The following is a 12,007-nucleotide window of genomic DNA, read 5'->3' as shown; positions in this document are numbered from 1 at the left end:
ATCATTGATGCCCTGATATGTATATTTAGGGCCACTTATTGCTGGGTATACATACCATGTACTTGGATGAAGGTGTTCGTAGCATGACTTAGCTAAATCATACAAAACTTTTAGAGGGACTTTTAGACCTCCATATTAGGGAGAGACTTAACACTTTCACTCCCTTACACGACACACAAGGAGAGAGGGGGGGTCTTTTCTCCCTTGCTTTGGTCACTTGTTTTGGATGACCTCTTAATCATCAATCAGACTACATTATTGTGGTAACGATGTTGTGGGATACGCAGATGACCTGGCAATTATAGTTACGGGAAAATTCGGTAGTACGGTCTCTGACGTTACATGTGCAGCTCTTCGCGTGGTCTCAAACTGGTGTGCCAATGAGTGCCTCAGCATAAATCCTCGGAATGCTGTTCTGACACCGTTTACAACAAGGTATAAAGCAAACCTTGGTTCAGTCAAGAGTGAGTGAGGGACAGTGCTTGAATACTCCGATGAGGTCAAATATCTGGGGATTACTCTAGATAAGAGACTTTTTTGGAACTCCCATCTTGAGAGAACGGTTGCTAAAACCACACGGGCCATGTGGGCCTGCAAACTTACAATTGACAAAATGGATAGTGTTACTGATGATTAGACCCTCTCAGAGCACCGTCCTATACCCTTTGAGTTAAATAATACCTCACAAAAAAAAAACTAGAATCTATTCCGAAAACTATCTTCAAAGGTGTAAACGAGAAGTTCTCGTTTGAACGACAGAACGAACGGATTAAATAAGACCTTCGGAATGCCCTTGACGAAAGCGCGTTCGTTAAGATACGCTGAGAAAGCTCGCACATCTTGGTAGGATGATGAACTTGCGATGTTTTCGAAGCCGATAGGGAAGTCTTTGAGAGATTGTCAAAGAAGTAAGGTGCGGGATCCGTACAAGGTAATCTTAAAGAAGTATAAAAAGGCCATCCGAGACGACAAGGATGCCTAATGAAGGAATTTTATGAATTCATTAGTTTTACCAAGAAGAGAGGCTCAGTTATGCATAATTGACATTGCATGGGAGTTGCTACAAGAGGATTTTGTTAAACGAGCTTTACTTGTAAGCCGTTACCCAACGCAGAGCATTACATATGTATGTAGAAGTCTGTAGGTTTTTGACTTGCATAACTGAGCACTTCCTCCTGAATACACACTTCCCAGGGTGCAAGGTCGAGAGCGCTGCTCTAAACACTCTTCTATGTATTAGAAAAGATAAAATTTTGTATTTCCAGTTCAGTCCAACTCTGGTAGCTATTTTTAGAGAATGATTACCACTCGGCAGCTATAGATGGGCAACGAAAGCAAGGGCGCCCAAAAACAAAATGGAAGAGCCAAGTGCAGAAGGACATGTCTGCACTCGGACACAAATTCGCAAAGGAGGGTGGCGATTTGCGAAATGTTTTGGTCTCAGCCTAAATTGAAAAATAAGAAAAAGACTATTTATTAATACCGAATAATGTTCCGCTAAGCTGGAGGAAGAATATATATTCCTTAAGCATATAAACGTTGCCTTGAACCTTTAAAGCTGCTTGCTTTTCATGCATTTTAAAATTTTTTTAGTTATTATACGAGTACATATTCTTCAGCAAATTTTATTTGAGCACAAATGCTTGTTTTGATAAAATCACGAGAAGTAAACAAGTCAAGGGTTTGCGATTCAGTTCGTCAGTATTTACTTGAATTCACTTTTTATTTCGCCCATTTTGGGAATCCCCTTTAAATTATGCTATGCTTTGGGGAATTCGTGGTATGAATGCGTGCAGCTTCCTTTCATGTTGCCGTCCGCAATCATTGGCTTTTTCCTTTTAACGACATTTTATCTCATCGATTGTAGCATCCAATTGTCGAGCAGACTTCTGCGAAATTGCGTCAAGTGACCGGCATGCAGAGACTCTCTGAAGGACAGACGCGTGGTCAGTTGTTCAAAGCATGGAAGCTGGTGTGTAGATTGTGAACGATAAACTATAGAGAAGGCACTCTGCGTTTTGTGGCGACTCACACTTAGCCAAATTTTTATTTTATTTCATCTTTTTAGTTGATTCCATGCAACTCGCTCGCTCGGCGCTCCCTTTAATCGTCAATGTTGGCTGCCTTAAGCAATTCTACGCTATGTAACAACACCAGCAACAAATCACAGAATTGAAACGACAACGATGTTAGCGAATAACAGACAACAAAGCAGTTGGAAAACAAAAGGCGAAGAAAAAAGAAGTCAAGGGAAAGCGTCTGTTAACGGCTACGATGAAGAAAAGAAATATGTATGTATGTATGTACATTGGAACAACTCCAAAGACGATCTACAAAAACACTAACGAAGATTTGTATGGCACTCAGCTGATGTGACTGACAATTCAGCCAACTGACTGACTTGCCGGCTGACTGACTGACTGGCTGGGCACCTCGTTGACCGACACCGACGTCTCTAAGCTCGCTTGGTGAAAACAAAAGCCATTGTGACGAAAGAAAAGACATAAAAGCGAGTGTGGCGCACTCAATTGTTGAAGCGCTCGTAAAGCGCTGAAAGACTACGCTAAAAAACGCTAAATAAACGCCAAAGAAACCGAGCAGAGAAGTGATGAGAAAAAATGGAAATTTGTATTTCACAACAAAAACAATGAAAAAGAATTAGTAGATATCTGCAAAAAACTTAACGTACCCAGTACAAGTGGAGAAAAAAGGTGCAAAGTTTGAAAAATTGCTGATTCGCCAATCTTTCATTCACCAGTTACGCCAGCGATAGCAGCAATAGATAAAGAATTGCAAATGCCATTATATTGCATATCAGTATGCACAACATACGTAAGTATGTATGCTTGATATCTAACACACATACATACACACATGCAGCTTCTGCATTTATCTGGGTACATTGGTACCTATTCATTTATGCTCATATTATACTCAACATATCACCCAACGCTGCTTAGCTAGTCCCGGGCTAGGCTGTCGAAGAGCAGAAGAACTCATCGAACTAATAAGATATTAATTGGATAATTGATTAATGGGATTAAATTAATCCATCCCGTACCGTATAATTGATATTGATTATCATAATTTTACGTTTTAGTTCCCATTTCGAGTTGAGTAAACTATTAACGATGAAACACTGACCGCCTGTGGGGTCGCCCACCTCAGCTTAACTACGGACATATTATTGACATTCTCCCTTATGTATGCTTTATGCTTTTTGGCAGTGTAGTATGTCATAATGTGCGCATTTGTTCGTTGATGAGATAAAATTATGAACGGATGCGAACTAAAAGTTTTTACTCTTTCATTTTTTTCCATATCAGCTTTGATTATTTTGATCAATGAGAGTAATAGCCCATTTCCACCAATACCTCAACTGCAGTTAAGAGCTCAGATAAGTTTCAAGAATTTTAACATGGGTTGGCCAAAGTTAATTTCTTACTCTTTGCTATATTGCCTTCATTTTCTGGTACTTACTATTATCCCCTTCGAGTTGTAATCTCCTTTTTCCAATAGGCATAAGCTGAAGTTAATGCTTGGTGGAAATGAACTAGGTGTAAAAGAGTTCGCATCTGGAACTTAGCAACTACTAGCAACTAGTTCACGTTCCATCCTTTTTCAATGTTAGCTACTGGTATTTTTAACATTGCTATGTCCTACGAGATGTCAATTGTCAGGCAATGCATCAGCATCTACTAGTAGAAATACTAGTAGCATCATACCAGTTGATGAGAAAGTCTGCCAATTCATCCCCTATGAAAAGCATTAGTATGCCTCTTTGCTCGCGGCGCTCCAACAGTCGCAATGGCCGACAGAGCAAAGCACTCGCGTGGTATGCCTGAAGTACCAGGTTCAAGCCCGGGCGCAGGAAATTTTTTTTATATTTTTTTTTTATATTTCTTTTATTTATATTTTTTTTTAGGGTTTTTTATTATTCTTAAATTTAATTTAAAAAAAAAAAATTTTGTAATCTATTTTTTTATGGCACAAGTATTTCTTCCCATATATTTGTTTCTTTTTTTTGTAATGCAACTAGATTTTTAAGTTTGTTATTTATATTTAAATTAAGATAATTATTCCTACTTACATTGATCTAACTTTAAAAATCTTAACCACCTCCAAGCGGCCTCGAACCTGCGATCCCAGAACCAGAACCAGTAGTCTTCACGTGACGCCACAGCCGACATTTGTAAGAAAAGCAATTAATTGCGTTATATTTTAGGCTTTGACAATTCAAAGGCAGATGGCGCTGAACGCTTAAGTTCTTTGAAAATGTCGAACTGGTAGGCACATACTAGTTTATGAACTAGTATTTTTTCTAACTGGTTTGGCATTTCACTGCAGGTATAGTATGTAAATATGCCAGTAACAACAAATATTTATATCAGTACTTAACAATATTTACATCGGTAAATGGAGTTCTTATATCAGTACTGCTCAACGCTTGTACTAAGATGGCCATTATTTATGGCAGAGCTCAACAATGTTTATATCAGAAGGGACCACTATTTATGTATGTCAGAGTTGACTTATAAATATTCATGTCAGTGATAAGCAATAAGAGCAATGACTATTATTTATGCACATCTTCAACATCTTTCCTTGTACTGTTCATTGGACTGTACTACCAGCTATAAATGCCTTTATATCAGTTAGATTGAGTTTGGTGCCAGTCCCAGAGGTATGGGATTCACTTAGACAAACTAAGAGGCTATCACTTGCGATACCCACAGTCTGAACTTATTCAATAAATTGTCTCGAGGCGATTATGTAATTACGAATTCGGTTAGTCTCAATGCCCCAGAGCTCCTCAGAGTTATTCAGGATGGGCAAGCCAAAATATTTCAACCTTAGTCTCGCGAAAGCTGGGCACTTAAGAAGGTAGTGCTGAGGTGAATACAGCGCTTCAATTTTCTTGGCAACTGCAGACACTGAGCTGACTTGAAGCCCATCTATCCAAGAATGTACCACAGGCGGTCAACGGAACCCCTCCGCCCCCCTCCGCCCTTCGACGGAACTGAAAGAGAGAGCAGACATTCCTTAACTAAATTAGAGCTAATGCTCCCGTCCCTAGATGTCATTGCACTATTGCACTCCTGAGCAGTTAATCCACTGCCTTCTTAATAGCAGCTACTCCTCCTTGAAATACACTACAGCAGTCCGAAATCCTAAAATTAGTGTTGAGGAAAGCTCTCGACATAATACCTCTCCACCAACCCTGCCGTCCACTTATGATCCACCCGTGAATAAGTTCACTGTTCCGTTCCGTCCAATCCTCCCTTGAAGGAAAGTAGGCAAATAAGAAGCTCCTTGGAGCCATTTCGATGGCGCAGTAATCCTTGGAATCAGGAATGAAATCGAAGTCAACCAGAGCTCCAGAGTGTACAGTCCGTGCCCCTATCAACCAATCGGTTTCCTTAAGTCTAATAGCTGTTCGTATCATAAAACTCATCTCAGGGGATTAGAAGGTAGCCCACTCTCACGGATATAGAACAAAAGCAACGATTGCATAACTTCACAAACAACTTTAAGGCCTTTTCCCCAATTAGAATCAATTGTAAAAAGGAACTATCAAAACGCCGGAAAGATAGCCATATCTGACATACTAACGGTGTCGGAGTCTGGCGGTCTTTGAAGATGAGGTTCGTCCCATTAATGGTATTCCAGACAGTGACGAAACCAATAGTACAGGACTTCAGAGTGCGACTTTCGTTGGTTCGTCGAGAGATGACTTTACTCCGCAATTTCCTATTCAGTACAAGTAGTATTGGTAGCCAAGAGGCATGTATGGCATACATATGTATATGAAGCTTCCACGACTTCAGAATTATAACTGCTGACAGTGGCGTTGGTGCCTAAATGCGCATGCACTGACTGCTTGTTAGATGACATAAGAAACTTCTTTGTATCGTCTTTCACCACCAATACCTCACAGTGAGTTCCTCTATCTAAAAGAAAAGGCAGAAAATAGGTAACGACACCGATGTCATCGACATGTTCCAGAAATTGTAAGCCCTTCCCAATAATGACGGAACTGATAATGTTGCTCAATGTAATTTTATACAGATGTATTCTTTTCGCAGGAAAACCAAATTCAGACATCGTATAGGCATCTTCTTTTCATGCTGTCGAAAGAGACTTTGAAATCGTTCGAACCAAAGTCACACTGACAAGATACAAGCAGTTCGTTAATGGTGGGTTTCAGCCGTACATACTACTTGCGGATTGGACAGATCGCACTTGAATACCAGTGGTCAGTGCGTGCCACTTAAGTTCTCCTCGCCAGCAGTTTGTCGTCATCTCTAGCAGTATTGTTGCTTTTACCCTTTGAAGTTGCTATTCGTACCTCGTCATAGTCGGGCGGTGGAACATCGTTTCTGTCGTCATCGACAGCCGGAACGAGTTCATCTTCAGTGCTGATAGCATTTAACAGGGTGTTCCATATAAAGGTTAAATATAAATGTTTTGGACATCGGTCACTAAGTATCCGAGATTGTTCTTGAAGTTCGTCTTGGTCTGAAGATCTTTCTGATACAAATTTTGGGCATTTGTCCTGAACCCAGTATTCCAACCTAACGTTTTGGGGCCCCTCCTTTTTTACGGAAAATATGTAAGTATGCACTTCTCGTTTCCCTTGTCGTTTGCTCTCCCTGACATTTAAATTCCCAAAACAATCTTAACAATCTAGCGCTTAAAGAAGAGTTGTTTGGTCGCCCCCCTTCTCTTCCGTCGGAGCGCGGGCGCAAATGAGCGATATGTTAATTAATCTCACTCGGAGTCGAACTCTTATAATTCCAACGCCCAACTCAAGCTCCTTTACTTGGCAACAATGGGCGCGTTCATAAGACGTAGCTGTTTAGCTCATCTGCTACGAAACTGTTGAATCCAACAATTACTGTGCATTTCTAAGACAAATAGCCAACGGTTACATAGCAACTACGACTTATGAACACTCCCAATGTTGTATTGCCTTTTCGTCTTGACCCGCTCATCGCATTCAGATAATAATGAGATGATAAAAGATCGATCTAATATCTACTAAAAAAGTTGTAAATAAGAAATGTGTTTGAGATCTTATAAAACTGTTTTCCAAAATGAATACTTATTGATTACAAAATTTAAACTTAAAACTAAAAAAAAACAATAACTCAAAAAGCGGCAGAGCACGTTTGATCGCTAATAGATCAGCGCTAAAAGCGATTGATCGCCAACAGATCGTAAAACTCACGGCCGCGTTACAAATAAATTAACGAATGTACGCATACTATATAGCTGTACGTGCATATGTGTGTATATATAAATGTGCATTTGCTCATACAAATGGATGGAAGCGAACGGGGACGCGGACGCACAAACGAACGTCAATTAAGTGAAGTGTTTGACGGCAAACAGGCACATAATAATCATAATAATAAACACAAAAATACTCGTACAATACAAAGGTAGATAATGTACATACACACGCACAAACGGACACACAAACGTATACGTATAGGAGGCGAAACATTATTACTTTCATATGTTTTCTGCTTGACGGCTCCTCACTGCTACATACATAGATACATATGTGTGTATGTATGTTTATACATACTAATGTACACACTAATGTAAAAATGTTAACTTCAGTGCGTCTGTTCGAATGATTTCAATGCCATTTGCCGCAACGATTGTGTTATTAATTCGTCTTCGTTGTTGTTGACTTTTTGTTTACACGCACTTTTGGAGATGCGTACATACATGCATACATATCTACGCACATCGGTGAGTTCTCACACAGAACTACCCGTAGGCTCATACATAGATACATACATACAAACACACCTATGCAGATACGAAAACAATAGCACTCAGCTGTTTTCTCCCCTGCTGACCGCACCAACGCTCAAACAGTCTGAGACGAACAAGCGAACCAAAACAATGAGAGCGTGAGGGCAAATTAACGAAGAAAAAACCAGGCATAAATAGATGGTACAATATCTTACAACAGTAGAGAAATAGGCAGGAAAGAAAGTGGCAGTAGAATTGGTTAGCAGCAAAATTGCCGCTACTTCCTGCCTCTGCTTTGCTGCCGATTTCACAGTTCTGACGCCTCGTCCCATCTTTTTCGTTACTTCCGTCAAACGCCTACACACTTTGAAACACTTCCGTACGCAACATGCCCGCGCGCGCCTTTCCAAACCTACACACACACACACACACACCATACACACACATACATACATACATACATAGAAATTAGGGCGGCTGTGTTTTCTGTTATTCTTCGCCTATGGCGGTGGTGGCAGTGGTTGGATGCCGTACTAAGCGATATTTGCACTAATTTCCAATGCTTCTAACATTGTTGCTACACTCACAAAAGTTTGTTGTTGCCAACATTGTTCACAAGTACCCACACGCGTGCATATTTTTTACACTTTTTTCTTGAACCGCGTATTTGCGCCCGCAACACTGCGAATATGGTAGAGCGAAAAAAAAACGGAGCGCGCGTGAAAGATTCTAACTTGCCGCTCGATCTACCCGCCACAGCAGCCATCTAATTCGAAACTAGTGAACATCGAAAATGCCACCGACCATACAACCGCTCCGCGCACAACATAGAAGGCCGTTCGTCGTAACTGGCGACGCTCGTCGGACGCTCTCGTTCACGCGCGCGCGCACTTAAAATCCGCCGCGCCACGTTCGTTCTCGCTCTCACAAGGCGTACGGACGCACCACTACGTAAGCGCTTCTACAACTACTTTGTTTCTGTTTACAGGGCGCGCACACCTTCCACCGCACCACGTGTCCAACCAACCCACATATCAGCCATTCCAACTTGCCGCGCGCTCACTGATGAGCGTAGCGCAATGGCTCACAGACAACCCACCGCTATCAGCCTACCACCGCCCATCGAAAAATATCTACTTACGCTCACAGCTAGCGCCAGTTCAGTACTGCGCATCCACTGTGTATCTGTTGTCAGCTTTGTATCTATTCGTTTTTTTTTCTGAATTTGCAGTAGATACACATTTAAGCCGAAAAGCAGCCGCGGCACGAAGAAAAGCAGCAAAGTTCGTGTGCCGCCGAACGCGAACTTTCTACGCCGCTCGCCTCGTCGTCGTCGGTGCCGCTGCCACTGCCACTGCCCCTACCACTATTTGGCGTTCAATTCGCTCTTCTCGCCCACTTTGCACCCAATGTTTTCGCCGCCGAATTCGCCGTCACACATTTGAACATTATTTTGTCTACATTGCATGCATGCATGTACATATGTACATACTTAGTTGTTTTTGTTTATGTTGGCGATATTTTTGTCGAAATTCCAATGCGAACGCACCGCAACCGAAACGAGCCGGGCTAGATACGAAATAAATAACAAATGTCACAGCGCGGCGCGGCGTCTTGCTGTGTCGCGTTACAAATGCGTGGCCGCGTATGCGTGACGACAATGACGACGACGACGACGACTTTTATATTTGTTGTTCTTGATAGTCAAGCGTACGAACGAGGCGCCTTATCAAATATATATACGCACAAATACATGAGTGTGCGTGTGTGTGCCTCAAGTGTTTGCCTATGAATGCCCTCACTAATTTACCGTTTGCTCTTCACTTGACCGCTCTAGCTGCTCATTCACATATGGAACTGTTCAAATTTACAAACACTCACACAGACGTATTGACATTTGTACGAGCGTATCTCCATATACATACATACATACATATATGTATATTCACACTTGAGCGCCGAATGCAAAGTGAAATTTTTCCCATTTGAAAATTTTCAAATACACGCACGCACGCACACACCCGCCCGTATAGAGGTAAGCATAGTACGAAAAATGGTTGCTGACATTAAGTTATTTGTGCACTGCAAAAGCAACCAAATTTCACTTTAATAGATTTCATAGAAAACACAGAATTTTTTTTATCAAAACACTTCTTTCATCCAGCGAAAAAACTGTTCGCTTTCGTAAACACGTAACCGGCAAATTTTTACCATGAAAAAACCAAATTTTATATACTAACATTTCTATTGATTTTTAACAACAATTCACGAACCGCTCGCACGTTGCACACTCTCTGCGCTCCCACCATTCAGCGCGCGGCCCACTTTGCGCACATTGCACTAGGCCGCTTTCCTTTCCTTTGCCTCCCTTCGCAATTTCGTTTTTTTTATTTTATTTTTTATTTACTTTTGTTTCGCCCTTTTTCACGATGCTTTTTCTTTTGCACTTGTTTTTCTTATCGATTTCTCGAATACCTTCGCAGCGGCAACAACAATTCGCTGTTGCCACTTTCTGCTAGTCAGCGTTTTAGCTACTGTTTTCATTCAATTTCAATGCACTTCAGTTTTGCCAAAGCGAAATTCACTCCGAAAAGTAGGAAAAAGCGCCGCGCCGGAACATCAAATATTTATTTTGTCGTCCGCTATCAGCCGCGCCACACGAACTGCACAATTCGAATGCCAACAAACTACTGTTACAGAGCGATGGTGGAGCAGTCAGCTAACAATGACTGTATATCTATGTATTCACAAGCCCATACAAATGCAAAGGTTTGCAGCGATGTGCGTACGTGGTCTCCTTCGTTGGCACTCTCTTTCGCTCTCGGTGTGTTCTTCGGCTTGGCAGTATTTTGCCCCAACTACACACACATATACATGCGTACATTCTTCAGTTGTAATGTCTACCATGGGCTCGTAAAGTAAGTTGAATGGAAAAATTTTCTAGAAGTCGTTTTGAAAAGATAATGAGATTGGAAAAGTCATATTTCTATTCAATAAACCTATCCAAGTGATCCCTGAACAAATATTTAGGCTGTTTTTTTTTCAATGCAATAGATAATGTACAGTAGCATTATGTACTTACTTGGAAGTTTGTTTTTAGCACCACAGGTTACTAAAATCTCTTGACTTTATGAAGCCACAGTGGATACCATACCCACTAATACACAGAGAAAAATATGTATGATGTATGGAAACAAGAAGATTGTCTCTAAGAAAAGTTTCTAGGCTAGGCGTTACCCCAGAAGAACGTGAGAATTCTCATTGATTTTATTTATAAGAAGATTTTATTTTTTAAATCAGAGAGAAAATCTGCTTGATTGCATCATTTAATGGCTGTATTTCTTTCACTCCGCAACGCCTGGGTTCAAGCCCTGGTCAACATCGCAAAAAATGTAGAAAAAAGATTTTTTCTTAACAGCGGTCGTCCCTCGACAGGCAATGGAAAACCTCCGAATGTATTTCTGCCATGAAAAAAAGCTTCTCATAAAAATATAACCGTCATTCGGAGTCGGCGTAAAACTGTAGGTCCCTCCGCTTTGTGTGACAACATCAAGGCACTCGACACAAATTGGAGGAGAAGCTCGGCCAAACAATAACATATGTGTAAGCGTCAATCTATTATTATTATTATTAATAATCGAAAGAATTCCTCTTTGATTTCATTGAAAAAATAATCGAACTAAAAATAAAAATGTTTTCCTCTTGAGAAAAACCCAAAGCGATAATTTGTAAATTTTGTTCTATTTTATTTTAGAAAATTCGGGTATTTAAAAGCCTTTATGCTTGGAACACATTGAAAATGACGGTCCTCGGACAGCAACTACATAACAATTTATTTTCATTACCTATCTAAACTCTTTGACGAAGGGGCAGCGACATCAGGAATTTTTGTACGAATTTTACATAGTAGAAAATGAAAATAATATATATGTATATATGCAGGTCTAATCTGGCCACAACCACAGTCACGGTTCTGTCGTCGCTAAAATAATTATCTACATAAGATCTTTGCACTTTTAGCTACAGACAGACATACAAATGTGTTTTGAAATGTTCAACTTGATTAACATTTCTTACAATCGGTGTATTTAGCCATATATGTAATATTTCTATATTGGTAGTAAGCTAACATCTCAATGTGTAAGCATTCCGAAATCAAAGCAAGACAGTCTAGTACTGTTTTTGTCAATGTATTGTGTACTTGAGTGCCGTTTTTGTAAATGTGTCGTGTACATGT

The 12,007-nt window shown here is 40.5% G+C and overlaps 1 protein-coding gene across 1 annotated transcript in view; it reads right to left on the bottom strand.

The window, feature by feature from the left end:
• Positions 1–10,446, bottom strand: part of LOC118743873 (protein suppressor 2 of zeste-like) — a 38,170-nt gene extending 27,724 nt beyond the window's left edge. Inside the window, exon 1 of the mRNA XM_036476636.1 lies at positions 8,912–10,446. The gene's annotated coding sequence lies outside the window, so the exon portion shown is untranslated. The remainder of the gene's footprint in view (positions 1–8,911) is intronic.
• Positions 10,447–12,007: the final 1,561 nt, after the last annotated feature.

Source organism: Rhagoletis pomonella, unplaced genomic scaffold, assembly GCF_013731165.1.
Source record: "Rhagoletis pomonella isolate Grant_MI unplaced genomic scaffold, Rhpom_1.0 Rhpom_scaffold_00007, whole genome shotgun sequence".
Taxonomy (NCBI): Eukaryota; Metazoa; Arthropoda; class Insecta; order Diptera; family Tephritidae; genus Rhagoletis; species Rhagoletis pomonella.
The sequence above is the reverse complement of the archived record's forward strand: the minus strand, read 5'-3'. Positions and strand labels throughout refer to the sequence as shown.